The sequence below is a fragment of the Temnothorax americanus genome, unplaced genomic scaffold (genome assembly GCF_048541705.1).
Source record: "Temnothorax americanus isolate GAGA-0224 unplaced genomic scaffold, ASM4854170v1 Scaffold14, whole genome shotgun sequence".
Taxonomy (NCBI): domain Eukaryota; kingdom Metazoa; phylum Arthropoda; class Insecta; order Hymenoptera; family Formicidae; genus Temnothorax; species Temnothorax americanus.
The window spans coordinates 3,317,414-3,341,631 of record NW_027509275.1 but is presented as its reverse complement, the minus strand read 5'-3'; the positions used below and the strand labels follow the sequence as shown (position 1 = coordinate 3,341,631).

The 24,218-nt window shown below is 37.4% G+C and overlaps 1 protein-coding gene across 4 annotated transcripts in view; it reads left to right on the top strand.

Annotated features, from left to right (window-relative positions):
* The first annotated feature begins 8,296 nt into the window (after positions 1–8,296).
* Positions 8,297–24,218, top strand: part of Tn (tripartite motif containing protein thin) — a 61,498-nt gene continuing 45,576 nt past the window's right edge. Inside the window, exons 1-2 of one of the 4 annotated variants that reach the window (XM_077401164.1) lie at positions 8,297–8,446; positions 12,229–12,331. The gene's annotated coding sequence lies outside the window, so the exon portion shown is untranslated. Of the gene's footprint in view, positions 8,538–8,597; positions 8,870–9,780; positions 10,832–12,228; positions 12,332–24,218 lie in introns of those variants that run through there. The other 3 variants (XM_077401166.1, XM_077401167.1, XM_077401168.1) reach the window with 3 other exon arrangements.

Genomic DNA, 24,218 nt, shown 5'->3' with positions numbered 1-24,218 from the left:
TATGATCTTTCGTTTAATCTTGTGAGTCCTTCGACGCAATACATCGGGGACGAAAGGGCGGTGTAACGGGAAGACATTGGAGAAAGTCACCGAGTGTCAGTGACAATAGATAGAGGAGAATCATATCGCGTGACAGTCTGGCGAGGCATCGAGCCCGTCATGCCAGACTCGGTTATTACTACTTAGAAGATAGAGGGGATTGGGGATTATTGGTACCGTTTAGTTAGAAGAGTTATTGCTTGAGTAGAAGATTTATCGCGTCAAGTCTATATACTATAATTGTTGGCTGAGAGAAAGATGTCTATAATTATTCGTTGCATGAAATTAGACAATATTATGTAACAAATAAATCTGTGAAAATAACAGAAATAATTGAAAAAGAAAATAGCCAACGTGGAAAAGCGATTATTAAAACTAATATGTAATTAACGAACATGAATACATATCTAATCATAGAATCTAAAATACACGTTGTTTAAATTATACATGAGATAAATTTATTATATGTTTTTATTAAAAATTTTTATTTGTAGAAAATATTTAATTACACGACACGTTGATATTATTAAATTATGTTGCAAACTTTCTTGGCAATATCTTGTTATACATTTCCAATTATTATACAGGGTGCCCCACAATTGTTGGTACTTTTTTCATATTTAGATAGAGCGAGCCAAACTGAGTCGAAAAGTCATGTACCATTTTGCAATTTTCGCAATAGTTGACGAGTTATTAATGATTAAAAATCGAGTATTAGCCCGCCCACCGCCAAATCCAAGCGCGCGGCGAGATGCGGCCGCCCCGCGGTCGGCGCGCGGGCAGTTGTTTACTACAAGCGGCGATGATTACGCACGAACGGCGCGTAACGCCGGGCCCCTGTTCTAAGCGATGATATAGTTTCTCGCCTTTTTTAAATAAAAATAAAATTTTCTAACAACATAGAAATTTTTTTGTGCGTACGTATGTACATATGTGTGCACATGCATACACCAGGAAAATATCAATTCTACTGCTTAAAAAAGCGATTACTCAATTTACCTTTTTTTTTTAGTATAAGTAACGGTTGTCTTTAAGCAAGAATATTTTCTTGATATTAGTCTTAAAATGTACAAATTTTAGAAAGAGTCTTTATTATGTACTCGAAAGAAGAATTTATACTTTTTCAAAGAACATAATAAAATTTTATCAAAGAAAAGTCAAAATAATAAATAAAATAATATGAGGACCCTCGAGATTAAAATAGGAGAAGGCTATGAGGGTCAGACGCAGATCACAGTGCGTAATATCAGAAATAAGTGATTTATTCGTCGTTTTGATACATTACATCGATCCGTACGTTTCGGCTCAGTTTTGAGCCATCTTCAACGGTAGTTACAAAAATTAAGTTACACGTTCTCCGTACCGTATGGTGAGTTTACTGATTCAAAGTACTCAGAAACATAGACCAATTGATCCATATCTGTAAATTTGTTCAATTAATGTTTGAGATATTAAAAAGATCTGTTAGGAAACTCACCATTCGGTCTGAAAAACGTGGAATACAGAAGCCATGTATGCATAATGAATACTCTCTGCGAAAAAATTTGACGATCTTTATCGACACGACACATGCCAGCAATGATATGAAAGGTCTTGCAAGAAGAGGCATGTCAGTTCGGTCAACACACCGGCGAGGATTATACAAAAGCACGATTTGACACCGTCTCAAAATGACACGGATTTTTTTTGCATCATGCATATGTCACGGTTTTTTGAGCAAATGAATCCATGCTCATGAACTTTGGTTCGTTGGCAAATCGGGGTTTTACTATTGGTACATGCAATATTGTGACGGTTGCAAATCGTGCTTTGTTATAATCCTCGCCGGTGTGTTGACCTACGACATGCCTCTTCTTGCAAGACCTTTCATATTATTGTGTGCGTCGACAAGATCGTCAAGTCTTTCTCGCAGAGAGTAGATATTCATTATGTACGCATGGCTCTGTATTCCACGTTTTTCAGACCGAATGGTGAGTTTCCTAAGGGATCTTTTTTTTATATCTCAACATAATTTTAAACCAAATTTACAGATATGGATCCAATTGGTCTATGTTTCTGATACTTTGAAGTAAACTCACCATACGGTACGGAGAACGAGTAATTAAACTTCTGTAACTACTGCTGAAGATGGCTCAAAGCTGAGCCGAACGTACGGATCGATTGTAATGTATCAAACGACGAATAAATCAGTTATTTCTGATATTACGCACTGTGATCTGCGTCTGACCCTCATAGCCTTGACTTCTCCTATCAAAATAATTAGCAAATTGAATTTTTGTTTTAATTTTGTATTCTTAACTGAAGAATTGAATAATTAGAATGTAGAATATTATTTATTTTAAGAATATTATCAAGAAAACATTTTTGTAAAGATCATCGTTACTTAAAAAAGAGAAACTGAGTAATTGGTTTTCTTAGCACTAGAATGATATTTTTTACGTGTGCGTATACGGCACGCCATTTTACTATTTAATATCATCATAAAAATTCTATCAAATTAAATCGATACTTAAAGAAAAGAAATTATTATTATGTCTAGACATACTTATAATTTATCGAATTATTATTAAGCTATAATTGAAAATACAGAATTAAAATTATGTCTAGAAAAAATATTAATTCTGAATTTATTTTACGTTATGACATAAACAATTTTCGGGAATTAAAAGTATGTACGTAATTGTAATTCCCGAATTTTACTTATGTACGCAATTTTAATACTTGAATTTCTATTATGTACACACAATCGTAATTCTGGAATTACTTTTTTTCTTTTGGTAAGTAACGGGGTTCTTTAAAAAAGAATATTTTCTTGATAATAATCTTAAAATGTATTCATCACAAATTTTAGAAAAAGTCTTTATCATGTACTGGAAAAAAGAATTTATACTCCTTCAAAAAACATTATACTATTTTATCAAAGAAAAGTCTAAGTAATAAGCAAATCAATTTTTTGTTTTAATTTTATATTTTTAATTGAATAGTTAAACAATTAAAATTTAGAATATTATTTGTTTTAAGTAAAAAGAGTGATGAGTGTATTTTAAGATTATTTTAAAAATGAAATATTCTTCGCAAAGATGACCGTTAAAAGAAGGGAAATGGAGTACTTGGTTTTCTTAGCACTGGAATGATATTTTTTGCGTGTGAATTGTGCGCATGAATAGCAATCGCGATATAAGATCGCGAGCAAAAAAATATTTTTTTTTTCTGTGGCAAGAAAATGATAGAACGCTATCATTTCCACACCACCTTGCGGTAGAAAACATGGCGCATTTTTTTTAAGTAGTGTCTCCAGTAGGTCTAATCCACTTTGCATTAAAATATTTTTATATTTTAATGCAAAAACTGTTCGAAGTGCTCAAAAAATATCATTTCAGTGCTAAGAAAACCAATTACTCCATTTCCTTTCTTTTAACGGTCATCTTCGCAAAGAATATTTCATTTTTTATAATAATCTTAAAATACACTCATCACTCTCTTTACTTAAAACAAATAATATTCTAAATTTTAATTGTTTAACTATTCAATTAAAAATATAAAATTAAACAAAAATTTGATTTGCTTATTATTTTGACTTTTCTTTGATAAAATGGTATAATGTTTTTGAAGGAGTATAAATTCTTTTTTCCAGTACATGATAAAAACTTTCTCTAAAATTTGTGATGAATACATTTTAAGATTATTATCAAGAAAATATTCTTTCTTAAAGAACCCCCGTTACTTACCAAAAGAAAAAAAGTAATTCCAGAATTACGATTGTGTGTACATAATAGAAATTCAAGTATTAAAATTGCGTACATAAGTAAAATTCGGGAATTACAATTACGTACATACTTTTAATTCCCGAAAATTGTTTATGTCATAACGTAAAATAAATTCAGAATTAATATTTTTTCTAGACATAATTTTAATTCTGTATTTTCAATTATAGCTTAATAATAATTCGATAAATTATAAGTATGTCTAGACATAATAATAATTTCTTTTCTTTAGGTATCGATTTAATTTGATAAATTTTTATGATGATATTAAATAGTAAAATGGCGTGCCGTATACGCACACGTAAAAAAATATCATTCTAGTGCTAAGAAAACCAATTACTCAGTTTTCTCTTCTTTTAAGTAACGATGATCTTTACAAAAAATGTTTTCTTGATAATATTACTTAAAATAAATAATATTCTACATTCTAATTATTCAATTCTTCAGTTAAGAATACAAAATTAAAACAAAAATTTAATTTGCTAATTATTTGATAGGAGAAGTCAAGGCTATGAGGGTCAGACGCAGATCACAGTGCGTAATATCAGAAATAACTGATTTATTCGTCGTTTTGATACATTACATCGATCCGTACGTTTCGGCTCAGCTTTGAGCCATCTTCAGCAGTAGTTACAGAAGTTTAATTACTCGTTCTCCGTACCGTATGGTGAGTTTACTTCAAAGTATCAGAAACATAGACCAATTGATCCATATCTGTAAATTTGTTTAAAATTAATGTTGAGATATTAAAAAAAGATCCCTTAGGAAACTCACCATTCGGTCTGAAAAACGTGGAATACAGAGCCATGCGTACATAATGAATATCTACTCTCTGCGAGAAGACTTGACGATCTTGTCGACGACACACAATAATATGAAAGGTCTTGCAAGAAGAGGCATGTCGTAGGTCAACACACCGGCGAGGATTATAACAAAGCACGATTTGACACCGTCACAATATTGCATGTACCAATAGTAAAACCCCGATTTGCCAACGACCAAAGTTCATGAGCATGGATTACAATTTGCTCAAAACCGTGACATATGCATGATGCAAAAAATCCGTGTCATTTTGAGACGGTGTCAAATCGTGCTTTGTTATAATCCTCGCCGGTGTGTTGACCTACGACATGCCTCTTCTTGCAAGACCTTTCATATCATTGCTGTGCATGTGTCGTGTCGATAAAGATCGTCAAATTTTCTCGCAGAGAGTATTCATTATGCATACATGGCTCTGTATTCCACGTTTTTCAGACCGAATGGTGAGTTTCCTAAAAGATCTTTTTAATATCTCAACATTAATTGAACAAATTTACAGATATGGATCAATTGGTCTATGTTTCTGATACTTTGAATCAGTAAACTCACCATACGGTACGGAGAACGTGTAACTTAATTTTTGTAACTACCGTTGAAGATGGCTCAAAACTGAGCCGAAACGTACGGATCGATGTAATGTATCAAAACGACGAATAAATCACTTATTTCTGATATTACGCACTGTGATCTGCGTCTGACCCTCATAGCCTTCTCCTATTTTAATCTCGAGGGTCCTCATATTATTTTATTTATTATTTTGACTTTTCTTTGATAAAATTTTATTATGTTCTTTGAAAAAGTATAAATTCTTCTTTCGAGTACATAATAAAGACTCTTTCTAAAATTTGTACATTTTAAGACTAATATCAAGAAAATATTCTTGCTTAAAGACAACCGTTACTTATACTAAAAAAAAAAGGTAAATTGAGTAATCGCTTTTTTAAGCAGTAGAATTGATATTTTCCTGGTGTATGCATGTGCACACATATGTACATACGTACGCACAAAAAAATTTTCTATGTTGTTAGAAAATTTTATTTTTATTTAAAAAAGGCGAGAAACTATATCATCGCTTAGAACAGGGGCCCGGCGTTACGCGCCGTTCGTGCGTAATCATCGCCGCTTGTAGTAAACAACTGCCCGCGCGCCGACCGCGGGGCGGCCGCATCTCGCCGCGCGCTTGGATTTGGCGGTGGGCGGGCTAATACGTCGATTTTTAATCATTAATAACTCGTCAACTATTGCGAAAATTGCAAAATGGTACATGACTTTTCGACTCAGTTTGGCTCGCTCTATCTAAATATGAAAAAAGTACCAACAATTGTGGGGCACCCTGTATATCGCTTGCAATTACAATTATCTGAAATTTGGATTTTGTGTTGAAACTCTAAAGATCACACTAACATTTAGTCTTTTGAAAGTGATATTTATTTCGTTCCTCTTTTGATGATATGCACTCGCTATTCGTTTCCCTTTATTACTCTCTTACCATTTATTGTGTGTGCGCGTGAGAATTATCGCAAATATTCCGACAGAAGATTTTCGGATACGACGTGGTAATTGTTATCGATGATCGCATTATATTAAACGGGGAAATGTAGATTTCACGAAATAGGACTGTCCCGACCGAGATAACCTGTGGAATAATAATCACAATTTCACTTGCGCCGCAAAAGTTCAGCGATCCGCTTCGTCGGACCGACGCTTTTCGTAAATGGTGCGTCTTTATATTGGCTACATAACGATCCGTAAAGTAATTCTTCGCACGTAATTATCCGTTGGTGCAAACTATATAAAGATGAGTCACCGTTTTTCTTCTTTTTTTCTCCCCCTTTCCCCCCCCCCTCTCTCTCTCTCTCTCTCTCTTTTTGAAGGAATTCCGTGTTCTACTCTTGCTATCATTTATTATCGCCGGGCTTTTGAAAGGATAGGAAGCCATAAATGGGGATGTAAGGGTCGTTACGTCGAGCAACCTGCAGCCCGTACGTAACGCGCCGGCATCTACTTTGTCATCTTTTAAAGTCCGTCGCTCTCTCTGGGCTCGGTAACGGGTCACATACTTTAACGAGATCTTTTTTAACACATCATCCGTATTTGGAAGTGGAAGCGGCCCCGATATGCGAACACAGAAAGAATCATTCTCTTTTCGCCTGAAAATGACACTATATACAATTTAATCAGTATAATTTAGCATTTCCGTTTATTTTTAACAAGCGCGACCTTACTTGCTACTTTAACAAAACTATCCACAGGCACATCTCGACGATCTCATTTTGTACAAGGTTTAGTTAACGTAATTGCGAATGCAAATAAATGTTGTTTTATTTGAAATTGCTCGATTTTGATAAAAAATTATTTATATGAATTATAATGATCTGTATAGGTGCAGATATATACTGATTACTAATTAATTCTTTGTTTTTTTTTTCCTAAAAAAAAATTTGTATATGGATAATCATTTAACGTATCGTAAATAAAATTAGTTATAAGTAATTAACGGATTTTTAAATATCGCTGTTTTTTACTACTGAATAACATCCGGTTTTTATATATTGCAATTTAGTAACTTCATGTTACGTTTCACAACATCATTGCCGCGCAAAAAGCGGTAAACACAAATGGAAATGCTTTTATAAGAATTCATGCTATATAGTTTGTTTAAAAATTTAAGGCTTGTTTTTTCCCAAGGGAATATGCGGAATTTTTTTAATTCCCATAAAATGAACAGTCTTATCGCGCGATAAAGTTTAATGTTATGGACACCAGATCGGTTTCCCTCGCAAGAAAATTCCCCAAGCGCGGCGTATCTAACCAACATATCTGCCCCGCTCTTATAACTTGTAATAAAATACAAGTAAAACGAGTACATGTACGCGTATATATTATTCGAACGCGAAAAGAAAATTCAGGGGTTGCGAAAGCAACAATTGGGAATAACCGGAGGGTAAGAAGAAGAAGTTACACGTGCAGTCGTAAACTTCGTCCCTTCGTAGAAGGTTAAAGAGGATCGTCGCGGGATATATTCAACACTCGCGAGGACAAGTTCTCGCGGGACTAGAATTTATTCAGATGCCTCTTGACATCTAATAGTAAAAAAAACGTCGGTGAACGTTTGCGATATCTCGGGCGGTTCGCGTCATAAAGTATTTTCGACGGTGCTAGACCTGCGCTCTGGAAAATAGAAATAAAAAAAAACAGCAGAAACTATTGACGTTGCGGGTCTTATTTTTTAAAATAGATAAATAACAAGATACGGCCGTGTCAAGAGCAAAGTCAAGAGAAAAAGTATCGCGTTATTTTACGGGACGGTCAACGAGATAAGTTGCGCTCGAAAATTCTATTGAGGTGTTTCACAGACAAAATAGAATTTCTTTCACGGTTGATTTTTCTTCAAGATTGAAGTTTTCCTTGGGAACTTGATCCAAGAACGACGTTTAAAATCTTAATTCGGTCCACGAACGACGAAACCGATGACGAATTATCGGGAAGTCTCGATGAGTTCGGTTGCGATGAATCTCGTACGATCGTAGAAGCGGATTTCGTCGATCTCGCCGAGAATACACTGAGAATCCGCCGCAAGCACTGAGCCGACAGTACGTGTAAGCTTTCGAGCTTGCACGGCTGATGGCGTGATGGAGATCGCGAGTTCGATGGTTGAGGACGTGGGAGCGCGAAATGGTTGCGGGAGGGAAAGGAGAGTCGGTTCGGGCAGAAGATCAAGAAAAGAAGGAGGAGGAACAGAGCGGCGACGAAGTAGCTAAACCAGAAATAACTAATAAGACATTCACTCTGAGACGGGCGGCCAGCCGGCCCGGACGAACGCGGTGCGTCTGAATAAACCTCGTCATCGGCAACCTCATCATCTACACCATATACGATAAACATCACACTACTTAAAGCGAAAAACGGCGGAAAGTAAGGCCGGAAGAAGTAGAGGGGGGGGGGAAGGAGGGAAAAACGGGCATACGGAAAAACGAGCGAGGGCGCGTCGTGCCGCATATAGTGCTGTAAAAAGAAAAGAAAGTGTCGCCGGAGAGACAGTTCCACGTGATATCGTTGATAAAGTGCAAGTGTATCGTCGGCGTATCGCGATATAATCGACGGGAGTTGCCTCCAATGGAGATCTCCATTCGTTCCAGTCTTCTTCCTTCTCTTATGGACCACGAAAGAGAGAGACTATCCACCGTCGTCGTCGTCGTCGTCGTCGTCTTCATCGTCGTCGCTGCCGTCGCCGTCTAATTTTAAGTGTTAGATAATGCACACCGGTGCGAGCCGGTGTGTGCTCGAATACTAAAACGGTATCGCACACGCACGCGCGCGAACACGCTAGATCGCGACGATGGCGATGGCACGTTGGGCCGCTCATCCGAATCCGCGTACCCGTTCCTTTATGTCCATTCTCTGTTTCAAGCTGATCCTTCTCGATCTCTTTTACGGCCTTTTCTGAAGTAAATAAGTTACCGCGAGACTCCTTCGGTCCCTGTAGTCCATTGAATCTGTCTCTGCTCGAATTTTTCGCCACGTTTCTTCCTGTCTTGCTGATTTCGCTTCTCGTCCGCTTGTCTTTGATTCAACGCGCTCTTTCGTGCGATTCTTGCTTCCCCCGCCTTCTATCTTCTCGCTCTTTGATACATTTATCTTCTTTAACCCGAACCTATCCTGGGACATCTTACTTTAGTCTTCCTTGCAATTCCCGATGCGAATTCTCCGCGCAAATCTTCCACGATTTTTAAAATTCTGGTTTTATTAAAGATCTTTTTGCCGTTAGTTAGCGCCAACTTTGAAGCTTCGTTTCTGGTTGCTAATTTTACAACCTGGTTGCAGCTTTTCATCAAAGTGTTCTTTTTCCCTCCCTCTCTCTCTCTCTCTCTCTCTCTCTCTCTCTCTCTTTCTCTCTCTCTTGCGCGCGCGCTATCTGGTAAAAGGACCCTTCATTTTGCCCTTTCTTTTACGAACAACCTTACCGGTCCACTTAAACATTTCATTCCATTTTGATTATTTCGTTCCGAATCTGTGCGTTTTTGTTACAATTTAATATATAACTTAATATTACAATTTAATATATAATTTAATATTATTACTGTATTTCGCGTTGTTTGCCTTTCTCTAATTTCTCTTTTAGTGCTACAATATCGTGCAACAATCACTCGCGGGATAAAAATATTTGCTTATTTTTATGCTGTTAGACTTTTTTGGTTTTTATTACATACTATCTTTCCATCTCTCAATTTTTTTCACTCTTTTTTCCTTTTTGTAATTTACGTTTGTCCCATTTGCGTATATAATCAGTTCACTTCGGGAGAGAAGGAGAGAGGGAGAGGGGCCGAAGGTTCTCATTAACTTGGCTTCGCTAAGTTTCCTGTTCTATATATCTCTCTATTTCTTCTCTCATTTCTTCTTTACCTTATCTTCTTTAACCATACTCATTTCGCCATCTATCTTATAATATATTTACCTTTTCTCTTTCTCTCCTTTTTCATTCTTCTCTGTCATCACCGCGTTTCTCTATACCTTTTCTACCTCGTGCACTTTCTCATTACGATTCTCTAGCCGAGTCTAGCCTTCTTTACGTATATACGATAGTCGATTTGCATCCCCCATATTTTTGCTGTTTAAAGACTCCCCCTTTATCTCGGCTCTGCACCTCTTGCTCGTGCGATTTTCTCTTCAACTCATCCGCCCCTGTACCGGATTTGCTACCTCATTTCTGTTTCGCTTTTCGCATCTTTCTTCATCTCTCTTTCGTCTTTCTTCCTCTCGCACTTTCTCAGTCCATCCTTTCCTTTCCGCCGTCTCGCTCTTCCGTCTCCCCATTCTCCGTCTCCGTCTGTCTCCGCGTGCTCTAATATGGCCACCCGGTGTCCAATTACTCGCCTCGTTCTCGCTATAGTTTTTCCACCATCGTATATCTGCCGACGGCCGCGATGAAGAAAGAGTCCTCGCCAACCTCGCAATACCGTTTTATTTTTTTGCTTTTCCTTCCACGATGCGATCCATTCATCCTATTCATCGGTCAGTGTTGCGCCCTGCTGCATGATAGTGCTCTCGTGTCTCTTGCCGCGCCGCGAACGGCCATCTGATCTCCGGTATAAATTGGGAAATCATTCGGCATCGCCGTGGAGAACAAGGGAACGGAAAAGTGACTTAAAAATTGTCGAACGCGGAGATCGAAACATAAGTCACCCATGACATCGCGGAGGAATGCGACTGTACGTCTTGCCTTCTCCGTTTCTCGCTAACGAATCTAATTTGGCCGATAATCGGCACGATTCCCCAAGCATACGATTCCGTTTGGCTCGAGTCCAGAAAACATTGAAGAAATGAACGCGAATCGTGAAACTGAGTTACTTTGCTAGTTTTCGAAAGTGCGACTTATTTCTGGTAACTCTCGTAATAACGAGAAGAAAGAAATCACGGTGACTACGGCAATCGTTTAACGGAGACGAAAATCCGGAAATTTTTAATTGGTGAAATCAATTTTATCAATTTTCTAGACGTACTCTGGATGATTCTCCATCAAACGGTGCACTTTTATGATTATTTTTGTTTGATAATCTGTTATTGAAATTCCATGCAACACACACACACACACACAGCAATAAATACAATTTAAATAAATACAATTTCGTGGTTCGGTACGTATGCTTTACGATGGCCAATATGAAAATCGTAAATTTCATGAACGTCCCGTACGGATAATCGAGCGGCTGAACCGGGAGAGATAATTTGACAAACAACGGCGATATAAATATATTTCCGAACGAATATCGCACCGTTCCGCGGAATTCAACGACGGACGCTGCTTTCATTACAAACTACGAAAAGCTATGGCGTAAAAATACGGGCTGCGCGTTTATTTAAAAATTAAAAAATTGGCTTCGTAGCCAATAGCGCCGGACACACAAAGCGGTCCGCATGTATGTGCGGGACCGGTGTGTCTGATTCGACGTTGACCGCTTTCACTGCGCGACATCCCCGCGCCACGCTCTGTTTATCGTCATTCGAAACCGAAATCACTTTTTTAATCGAATTGCAAAAAAAAAAATTTACTCGGTTTCGCGATGGTACGACCGCGAACTATCACTGCAATGATGTAACATCGGGATACGAGCGAGAACGTAAAACGAGCATGTCTCTGTCTCTCTCTCTTCTCTCTCGTGACATTTGCAAAGTCTTAACGCCTCTGGACACCATTACGTTAATTAGAACCGTGCAAGGCTGTCAGTCTTTTGACTTTTTTTCTTGCTTCGATCCTGGCAACGTTTCGGCCACTAATCACGCAAAGTAACGTCCTCTGCGTTACAGTCGTCCTGTAACGCGGCCAAAATACGATCGGCTCACTTTCAATCGACGACGCGAACGCCAACCGCTGTCGTATCGTCGAATACCTATGTTGACCGCTTCCTCCGCATGACAGTGCGCTTAAATTTACACGACACACTCATGCATCATACGTACACGACACGTGCGATGACGATTTACGTGGGACGTGGCGACGAAAATTCGTGATTTCTCAAAATTTCTTCGCGCCGTCCTTGCGCAGTCATGTCGCGTCGCGTCGCGCGTTGGAGCCGTAGTTTAACAACAGTGGATCTCTGGTTTCTAGCTGTTACAGCGCTGGATTTTGGTGACCGGAAAGTACAACTCCAGGGACCACTAGAGAGGGCCTCCAACCGAGGAAGACCGCCGAAAGGCGGTCGCCAAATCAAGTAAGTGCTTCAATAACAAACACACTAATGTGTGTGACTTTGCTTATAAATTTCGCAATTTCAACTACTTCATTCACTGTTAATATTAACATTGAACAATGATAGTATTTAATTCTGACAAGTTCATTATACTTGCTATCATATTGTGGAGATGAATATTTTATTACAGCATAATTTTTTTTTGTTGTTCAGCATATCGACTTATGCATTATAACAATTGTAATAATGATTTATTAATTTATTGCCGATTTAGCATTTGATTATTGACATTACCATTAGTAATTTTCGGTGACCTGTTAGGGTGAACTTTGAATAATGACTTCGTCTAATCCCTGCTGTTGTAAAAATAATTACTCTGGTAACACGGGAATATTAATGAGTTTTATAATGATCTTGTTAGTGAACTTTAGTACGTGTCGGATAATCTCTCTGTCAAATCTACCTGCCTGCTCATTAAAAGTACCAAAATTTTCTAGAAATAATAATCACATTATCATCCACAAGCGAGAGTTAATAAGAAAAAGTCAGTGAACAAATGAATCTGTACTAATCAATCTTCGTCGCGCGGCGGCTTATGATCTATAGCTCATTGCGCTGGAGGGTTGCTGATTCCCGTAGTTCCTTTTTCATTTTCATTTTGCGTCTCGATCTACAAAGCTTTGTTTCTACCGGACTTTTATGTCGTAAAACTGACGTGGAATAATTATGTTTGTCGATTAGCGGAAGGATGATAGCGCGCTTCGGTTTGTTAGGTAAAAATTTGTGACACATCGACGCGATGATTAAAAGCCCTGGCAAAAAGCTCTTTGCCAGGCTATACGTTAAAATACAACGAAAAACGTCCCATTAAATTACATTACGCTGCATACGTGAGAATTATGAAATAACATTTACAGTTGTCACAAGGCAAAAATAAAATATTAATCACACACGAGATTGTGTACCGTAAATTTTGAAGTAAATAAGTTAATTTGCTGACATTTTGCAAAAAGTAAAATAAGAGTACTTTTATCATAAACGAAATAGAAATTTAATAAATTTTTTATTCTTATTAATATCTTTTTTAATTTTTTTATCTGTAACATCTTCTTTTTGACGTATAGGAATGTTATGGCATAAGAAGTTTTATTTATTGCGATACGAAAGCACGTCGAAAAATTAGTTACGTCAATACTCCATGTCGGTCCTATAAATGTTTCCGCGAGATAAAGCGTTCGAGACAGGAGACAGCTATAAGTTGAGTCGATATTTTACAAAAATGGGTACAAGGTATGATTTATCGGTTTTAGAGTAGCGCGGTATGTAACGCCTGATATCGCATTGTAGTTAGTTATCGTAGACTTCGGTCGAGTTATCGTAAAAAGTCATTGGCGAAATCAGAGGGCTGCCAAGTGAAAAATGGGTCTTCATTTGTACAGGTGGATCTACATTTATGTCCATTCTTCGCGGTAGGTACAAGAAATCCATTTTTCTTCTGACTTTGAGATCGAGAACCGCTCACCACAAATGAGTCCTATTCTTCTTTGTCAGAAGTGAATTCATCAATCGTTTTTTTTTTATCGAACATACGTTTTCATAGTACTGAGTTTCGTATTATTATTTTAGCACACAAAGGTCTGTATTCATTGATGTATCTAAAAACTTTGGCCTTTAGCCTTTATAAATAATTGCATCACCCTAAAATTTAATTAAAAAATAATTTCAAAAACGTGTGTAGGAAAGAAAAGACTACATTATAAAATTTAACAATTTTTAATTATTAATGTATATTACGTAAATTATTGACATAATTATTTAAATTATATTAACGCTACGATATTTAACTTCAACACAAATCGCGAGGATGATTTTTCTTCGCTGCATATTTTGTGTTCAAATCTTTATATTAGTCGTGGTGTGAGTAACGAGCTTTAAATGCTATATGTAAAGATTATAATAATACAACCGAAATAACGCGGGTGTGGAATTTGTATAAATTCGATGATTCATTGATCCCACGTGGGATTATTCGGGAGCGTTATTTACATTGCGCGATGAACTTATCTAATAAAAGCGAGTTCCATTCATGCCCCTAGGGTGCTATTATAAAAAATCCGCAATTAAAATTGCTTCGGGGCTATATCTTCGGGGAATTGAAAAATATGATTATTTCGATATGAATAAATTATATATATAACGATTTTTTCCCCCTTAGAATTCATTAATAAACCAGAATTACTTTAATGTTTTAGGTAATATTTTTTTATTCAAAATCATTGTGATTAATATGTGTTTGACAAATAATTGCTCTTTTAACACAAAGAAATTATTTTAAATTGTTTAAGCGTTAAAATCGATGTTTCGAAGAACATTTTTCTGTTCGCTGCTTAACTAGGTTATTCAAATGAAAAAGATAATTGATTAAAGATAAATTGATAAGATAAATTGATTAAAAAGGTAACTGAATTTATTCAGAAAATATTACTGGACTCTTCATGTTTTATATTGTATTTTTGGAAATAATTTTTATTTTCTTTATATATTCTACATTGAAATTTATAGAGTATATCGTAAATTATTAAGGCAATGCTATATCGAAGCACACATAGTTACAATCAGGGATTACGTTAACCGTGCACGTATGCCAATAAATTTTGCTTGCTCGCGTCGCGCATCTTTCTAGCCAAGTCGAGCATTGTGTATTCGAAATGCACTTTCGAGATGTACGAAGACGATTGACCGTATTGCAAGATGGTGAAATCAAGCAACGTAAATTAAATCGGCCAGTCTTTCTCGAAATTAGACTACTGACAAGCGACACGTGGATGAGCTCTAGGAGCGTTTCGTACTTTTTCAAAGCTTTTCTGTCCCCCTTTTTTCTTTTTTTCTCTCCCTCTCTTTTTCTCTGTTCTAGTCGTGTCGTTGTGCTCGTTAGAACATCGAAGGTTCATGTAGCAAAAATGGTGGAGAGTTGAAAGGGCGCATCGCGGACTAACGAGCCACAAAGTGCACGTAGGCACGTAGTAAATGTCGCACAAGGAAAGGCAGCAACTGTTCACACATATCCCGATCTCGCAAAAAATTCTCGACAGCGAATACCGCGCTACTAACGAGCGTAAATCCCAACCCAAAATGCGGAAGGGCTTTTATTGTGATAATTCATGCAAGAGATACCAATGACATTTTATTCATCGAAACACGAGACAATAAATCATAACATTGACGTAGAACAGCTGCAATGTTAAAACACATTATATAATATTCTTTACAATATCACATTATTACCGTTATATATTATAAAATGCCGGTAATATTACATTGCAATATTACAATACCGCGCTCTGGACCTTTCTTTCGTATACGATTCGCATCCACGTGCATTACCGTTTAAGTGACCTGGAGCGTTTTGCGCGAAACGTTAGCGCGTTCAACGAAATTAGAAACGCCAGCCAGTGTTACATAATTTTACGGTCTCGCGCTGCACAGTTGCACCATGTCCGGCCGGAGAATATAATTCCATGGTGCACGCGTATGTAATGGTTAAGTATAAGTAGGTAACAGTAGCAGCCAAAATGTGCTGGAATTTATTGTGACCCATGAACCGCAGTAGCGCGGTCGCGGAAACCGCAGGCACATTTTCGGCGTGCTGTTATCCACTGTCACTGTTCCGCCGAGGCTTGTCCGGTGCTCGTCCGGGACTTTTATTCGCAGTCTCTTACTTGACTGATATTTCATCGTTGTCATCGCGACCGCATAAAGTCAGAATAATAAGTTCATCGCACCACGCGAGATCCGAGCCAGAATGTTTCAAACAAAATTCAAATAGACCAGATGGAAATTTATACAATATAATTCACTACGCCTTCGGCTCCGAAAACAAAAAATATGCACTCTGCGGTCATTCCGATGCTGTACAAATATTTTAATGTTACGTGAAAAATACTGTTCCTATCGATAATAATTCCACTCTTTTGAGACAATATTCTTAGTTATGTTAAAAAAAAAGGAATTTTATTATATCCAGATTTCTATTATATTCTTAAATAATTATTGGTATATAACAAAACAAGTGTTGTAATATAAAAAAATTTATTGAGATATAAGCATTATCCTGCATGGCAATTTTTAATAATGTTTTAAGCGAGTGAGAGATATGTATATGCATTCTGAATATTTTGAAAGGGTTAAAGATGCAAATAATGACGCTTCTCATTCTCATGCCTTGCTGTCGTTGTTATCAACTCTTCATGCAAACGAGATGGCTCAAAAACCGAGGAGGCAAGGATATAAGTTTGCAGGATAAGCATATCCCGATATCGATACTTGAGAGCGGATTCTTCCGAACTTTGTTTAAGAATCCGGCGAGAAAGCTTAACTATACGTAATTCCAGCAGTCGATTTTCGAATTAAACTCGATATTGGCATTCAACTTTCGTATAATCATTTTTATGTATAAAGAAATTATTTTGTATACAGGTTTAAAATATTTTAAACGACAGATACTATCATAGATTTACTACGTAATTTAAATATAAATTCTGTGTCTCTGACCCTCCCTCTCTCTCTCTCTCTCTCTCTCTCTCTCTCTCTCCTTCTTCTCTCACTCTTGTTATTATTGTTAGTAATATCTGATTTTGTCAAAGACAACGAGTCAATGGATTTTCGGAAGCATCTATTTTAATGCAATTGACAGAGTTTCTTAATGCGATCAACTCTCACGGATTAAACCACGGTAGATCAAACAACCATTTATGGGCCACCCGATAGTTGTCGTTCTCTGATGCTTTTACGATCAGTACTTGCCCTCTGGCGAATATGGACCGCCTTGTCGCTTTTGTTCACGATTGAATTGTCCGCATGTATGTACATACATACAGATGAATTGTAACATCAGCAGACTGTTGTTGAATCATGACAGACGGTCGAGGCGCATTTGTTCTGTCCATGCCGTTAATAGGATTCATAGGATTTCTACAAAATTCGATGAATATCTGAAATGTTTAGAATGTGATTGATACGAGGAAATGGATAGGGCAAAGTAAAATCCGCCATTTAACTCTTTGCGTATATCATCAGCAAAATATCGTCATCATTTACGTTAAAAATAAAATAAATCATTCGCGAGTAAAATTACATTAAGCGCAATAAGAAAACCAATCGACATTACGGAAAAGCGTCAACAATAAAACCTCTTACACGGCTTTTTTGGTTGATACATAACAAAAACCAATCAATTTTTGTAAGGAAATATTTTTTAAATGTAGTCCTAAGTGTTAACGGGATGTGGAAGACCTCAGAAATTTAAAGAAGCGTCATATTCCAAGCACTATACATATAGTTGTATTCTCTATCCGCAGGGATGACTTTCCCACAGTCATTTGGGCTTAGCGAACCCGAGCTCAATGTCCACGTATATACATTTTTGTGTCTGACATTGCAATAAACATTTCAGGAAAAGTGAAAGCAAGATACAATCTAACTTAATAAGAAGGATAGAAACAAGACCCATACATGCTTGATATAGCTGGAGCAGAAAAATAGCTAAAAAGCTTTTTTTTTATTTATCTCTTAATTTCTTCTTAAGAAACGTTCCGAGATTGATGCTTCTTGACATGGGACTGTAATCATTGCGCTTCGTGATGAAATAAAATGCGATGCAAATGGCGTTTATGTCTGGATAAAAAAGATCAACTCTTTGAATTTTAAAAAAGGTCTTTTACAGGTTTAGCGTTAAGGTATTTCTTGCGAGGAGAAAGTCTTTCATAAGGGAGAAATTCCATGTATGAGAAACGGTTTAATCCGCGAACGCAATATTCGCGATGTTAGTGCAGTAGATGTTAGTAGATTCTTCCGGAGAATGGCATGAAACACGACAGCAAAGGGCAATCTTATTGCAGTTTCCGCAATGTACCTTTATTGCGGAAATTCAAATTGTCCGGAAGCGTAATTGCATTAATTGCCGGTCAAAGGGCCGTCATTTAAGCTGGGCTTTGGCTTTACGCTCAGCAATGCATAGAATAACGCGCGCGGTCGTGACAAAAGTGACATGTTTGCAAATTGAAACAAAGCAATAGGAATAACGGGATAATAATGGAATAAAGGGTTTACAATAGAATATCCTCGTGCATGGATAATAGATACGCGACTGCACGACAACATGTCGCAACTGGTCGAGGAGTTTCTCGTTAAATTTTTCTATTTTCGCTTCCGGTCTCTTATTGCGGACTAACGAAACGCATTATATCAACGCTATAATGCGTCACTAACTCGTCAAGTAGGTACATGGCGGTAGATGCAATCGACGTTTCCGATAATACAATTCTTCGCAAATAAGAACGCTGCAACGCAACCGCGATGCTATCTCGCGCCCCGCATCTGGCATGTAAAGTGTCGTACCCCCTACACTTTCCGTCAGGAGATTTCTCTCTAATCTTCTCCGTACCTCTGCTTCCTCTTCCCACGAGGCGCCCGATCCGAACAATAAGATCTGCATCGCCGTTTATCCTTCTCTCCGCTTTTCCATGCAAATGGTAAAGAGACCATTCACACTAGACGAAGGCGAGATCGCACCTCGCTCGTCGCATCGCGCATTTTATTTCTCCCGTTATTCTTTTGGAGCAACGTTGCCGTCTCCTGTTTGCGCGACAGTTTCATAAAAGTGCATGGGGGGATAATAAAACCGTGCCGCGGGATGAACATGACTTTTCTGTATTTATCGACGATCAAAAGTCAAACTTTATAATCTTCTTGCCGCGGAGTTACTGGTTCCGTAACGCAAGCGAGTTTGTTAAATTGAATAAAGAAAATCATCATATGATTATTTAACAAATTTTTATACGATTATCGTTAGAATTTTCGTTGCGACAATAATAAGTAAACGACTTTGCTTAACGATTTTTCCTACCTTATATCTTATTTTGTTGTGGAATTTACGGAAAATCGTAAGATTGTGTGTTCGCCTCGCGCTAAGAGCGTTCCGTAATAAAAAACAATAGGGTCGTTATTGTATGCAAATTTTGAGAATGCCTTTGCATAAGAGTGTTGTTCAATTAGATACGTGTAATGGCGGTCATGCAAGAAAATTGCGACTTTACGCCGAACTGTCCCGAAGTGCTCTCTTATATAGCCTGCTTATGCATTATGCAAATTTTCGTAAGAGGTTTAACACTGTTCGAGATCTCACATTAATGATAATGTCGACCATTTAGAGCTTTACTACTTGTCCGACTTAATGGGAAGTGAACAGGAATCAATCGTTCTCATAAGTGCGCCCTAAGAGGCACCCTACAAGGTGCGGTCAGCAGTTGACGATGTATCAGATCGCTCTACTTTTGTTCTACGATTTTCCTTTACAACGAGATATACTTTGTAATATTCATAAAAGTTGACAATTTGTAAACTTTGTAATCTTATTAATTTCTATGATGCCACGATAATCTTCAAAATATGAATTCATTGTTAACATGTGTTATTATCGCAGGTAATGTCTTATAAGAGATATTTTTCAATCTAGAAATAATTATACAGTGCAATTATATTTACCGAAAAGCATTGAAGCTAAGAGAACTCGCGTTTTAATTTGGTATTTGAGCTATCTGTTCTCAACAACGATATATTTCCAGTAGTCTGAACCTTATAATCGATACACTTCACGTTTATTATCAAATCTCTCGCAACAGCGATATAAGCACGCACACACGCACACACGCACACGCGCACATGCACACACGTATTTGCAGAGGCTTCTATCTATCTTACCCTCGTCCTCAACGAAATAAAGCTCGACCCAGGAGTAAACAATAAAGAAAACTTCGGCCGTTATAACTTTGTCTCGTATAGTCAAAGAAAGAGAGAGACTCTCCGCTCTTAAGCGTTAAATGGTCCAAAAATGATGCATCCCCGGTGCTCTCGTTTTTCGCACAAAAATCGGAACCTCTTCAAACTAGTCGATTAGATGCTCGGTTCCCTCTTGCGCGAATTTAACGCGCGTATGGAAGATTAAAGCAAAAGTAAAACGAGGGCTGAATACGGGGGAATATACGGTAGCCTCGCGGAAATCGATAGCGCAACCGGAAACTTCCATCGTATTAGACACACACCGTCTCAGAGAAGAGCGACACGACTATGCCGGTTAATTATGATTAGCAATACTAACCGGCTCGATTACGTCTTCATCAGAAATAATTACGGCGCGTTCACGTATCTCGTTTCAAGAGTATCGAAAATGCTTCCCACCCTTCCTCTCGTAAATATCGTCTACTTTGAAACCTTGAAAGATACAGAGTACAAAAAAAGGACGCTGTAGAAAGAGAGGCAGAAGAGGTATTGCACAATTTCTTACAGTTTTGAAAAAAAGGACGAAATCGTATAAATGCCGTACCACGGTATTGCGAGTTTTAGAGGCTACGCGTAACGATTGCTGATTGTAACGAGATCTGTAAAAAGTTATTAAGTTATTGTATTATCTGATTAATAACTGTATCTCTTCAAAAGAAATAACTCCGGCGAGTTAACGACAGACTTTCACGAGGCTTGCTTTCAACGACGGTGGAGAAATTCGGTTTTATTTTCTATCCATTTATAGATAAAGATTTGTTACGCCGCGGGGATCATGTTGGAGACTCTGTTGTAGTTTAATATCTAATTACCATCGAGCACGCGCTTTCGCGGGTGTTCTCTATGAATCGCGGTCGAGAGAGCACCTTGAAAAGTCGCTAACTACAAATTTAATCGAAATATATATTTCACGCCGAGTGCATATCTTAGCCGAATCTGCATTTCAAATTCGTGGATTTCTTTTTAATGCATCCTCCCTTGTATGTAATTCCGCGTGTCGTCGTATCTGTTGCGGCATTTGAGTTAGGCGCGTACTTAGAATATGCAAAGTGTTCAAAATTAACCAAGATATGTATGACGTCGGCCTCATTTTAAAGTCAGAACGCGTCAGAACACAAACTCTCTACTACGACGGACGTATTTTAAGTTCTCTGCGTGTAATGATTTGCGATAAAAGTGTATGAACCTTATTCTTGCTGGTATTTGTACTAGCAATTTTGCAATAAATTAAATTATTTATTAAATACATCAGCTCATTTCTCTCTCGGAGTCTGCACGACATTAATTTAAAGGGAATATCGCGAGAGCTTGTTATAAAATTTCCATCAAAAGTGCATCAGCATTGCAATTAATATATATTATCCACATTTGCATTTTGTAGTCGGTAAAAAAGCATCGTCAGAGAGACGAAATAATATTTGATTTACGACAACGTGAGTGCTTTTTACGACGCTGTATTTCTGATTTCATGACAAAGAGTTAATTAAGATTAACAATATGGAGTATGCTGTGATTATTTCTTTGTTGATTCGACATAATTCCGATTTCATCAGTTTTCTATTGTTGGGCGTCAACGTACGATTTTTTATTTGAATAAAACAGCAGTTATATAACGCTGGAGGATTAATTGAAGAACTCCGGAATAATGTGGTTTGGAGTCAAATATAAATCGGAAATTACGGCATATCTCTACGGGGAACTCTCAATAGCGAGGAAATTCTCAATGGCGAAACGGTCGATGCGCCAAAATGGAAGAACGCTGAAAGGCATTATAATTAAGGACACCATTTGACTCGCAATGGACGTTTAAAAAGAGCTTAAAAAGTGGCGATAAGTCCGTAATTTATTTCTCTTTTCGATACAAATGAACAAAACGTGAATAAATTATATCGTGAAAATAAATTTTATGGAATATAAAATTTCTGTGATTCAGCGATATGTAAAACTAACGCAATCACTGAGAGAAATATGAGAACATGTATTGAAGAATTATGTAGATACTGCGGATATTGAAAAAAGTGGAATTATGTTTAATAAAACTATTTAATATTCCGATATTTTGCTGTACAAATGTATATACATCTATATGAATTGACCGTAACAACGAGATAGCGGATATAATGAGCGAATAAATGTCCGAATTTAGAAGTGGCGGCATTCCACTTTATGTATTTTATAATAACATTTTTAAAATTTTCTGGAATTTTACAAGACTAATTACCGGGTTACTAAGAGTCACTTTATATTCGCGAGCTGAAGTTGTGAGATCTGAAAAATTTTAAACGGGCCCTCGTTATGCTTTACGGAATTAATTAAATTCATTCACGTTTTCTTAAGTCTCACACGTGCAATAGACGGAAGCAGAGGTGTAATAATATAACACACTTAATATAGCTATTTATTCTCTACTCTGTATTTTGTTAGTATCATGAGAGGGAGAAGGAGAGAGACAGAGAGAGAGAGAGAGAGAGAGAGAGAGAGAGAGAGAGAGAGAGAAGTATTATATCTCCAATTAGTCCTATTGCTTCATTTTCTTAACACTGAATAACACAATAATGAACAGTAGTACACAATAAAGTACAATAATGGTAACAAGAATTTATTCTAATTTTATGAAATTGCTTAATGTTAATTATTCTAATATAACGCTTAATATACGCGAAAATAAAGTACCTACCGTGTTGTGGTAAAGCGCGAGACGTCGCCGCCGTCGTTTCCTCGTAGAAATAATCAAGCGCATTTGCGTGGGAAAGGTCTGCGGCTTTTTCGTTGTGCATGCGAGTCTGGCATAGGTCAAAGCCGTCTTAACGAACGAAAGCTGAAATCACGTTTTTTTTTTTTTTTTTTAACCGTTCCGCATAGCACCGTGCGACTGACCCTGTACCCCCGACAAATGGGAGTAGCCGCGTGGCCGACAACTTAATGAAAGCGGATAATTGGAAAAACCCGAATGCCGTTTTAACGGCGAATTAACGTGTTAAAAGATGAACGAAACGCCTACCCGTTAATTAAATGCGACTGACCAATTTGACTCGTGGCGAAATATCACCGTGTTTCAGCGTTTATTAATCACCTAAAAATCGGGTCAGTGAGCTCGCACGCGCTTTCATGATTTTTCAGATATCATCCGGTATAAACACGGACGATTAGATTAATATCTGTTAAATTGCAAGTTTCTTTCTTGCTGTCGCGGCAAATACACGTCGATAGAGTTGAATGTTGAATGGATCACAGACTGTAATGAAATATTGAATTGTGCTGACAAGGGCCGTTAATGCGATTCGAAATTGAGGAGCGCTCAAGTGCAACCTAAATGCGAACCGACAGAGCGTTATCATAAATTATGACACGGCTATGATACAGTGAGCTATCGCTTAATATATTCCCCGATACAATCGTTGCTGCGATGGCTAAACGTACGTCTTAACTTCCTTTAAAGAGAGTTTCTGCTATCAGATAAAACCTAAACATAAGACGCATTAATCGCGAAAATGATATGGTTTTAACTGGGTTAATAGTAAATTGATCATAATTCTTGATACTATAAAAGACCTTTTGTGCCGTAATACTACGTAACAACATTACGTATTCTTACTTTGCGCTTGCAATTAGTATGATTAAATAAGTTGGCGTCATAAACAGCATTATACCTGTAGCAAATTCTCGAACGGGTTTTTAACTGGATCAAAAAGAGGTTGGACGTAACTCTCGACAACCCAGATTCTCGTTAACAATGTTGCTTAACGGCACAATGTTCTTAATTTCTTCTTTGAACTCGGATGGAAAGAGAGCAGATAATAAAAAAGCAGCGAACGCGAGTTAGGAATGTGAACGATATATCTTGCGCGAAGAATAGCAGATCTCTCACGCAAATTAATTTACGTGCCAAAATCGAGCTGTAACGGGAAAAATGGCGGAAGGGGAGGGGAAGAAATGCGGACAGTGCGATAACTCAGCTTTCAACCTAATAACAAGAATAAGCGAAAAGTGAGAATAATGGTAAAACGTACTCTAGCGCGGACAGAAACTTCGCTTCGAAGGGTTCGTTTTTGAAGAATGTCCGCTATTATTG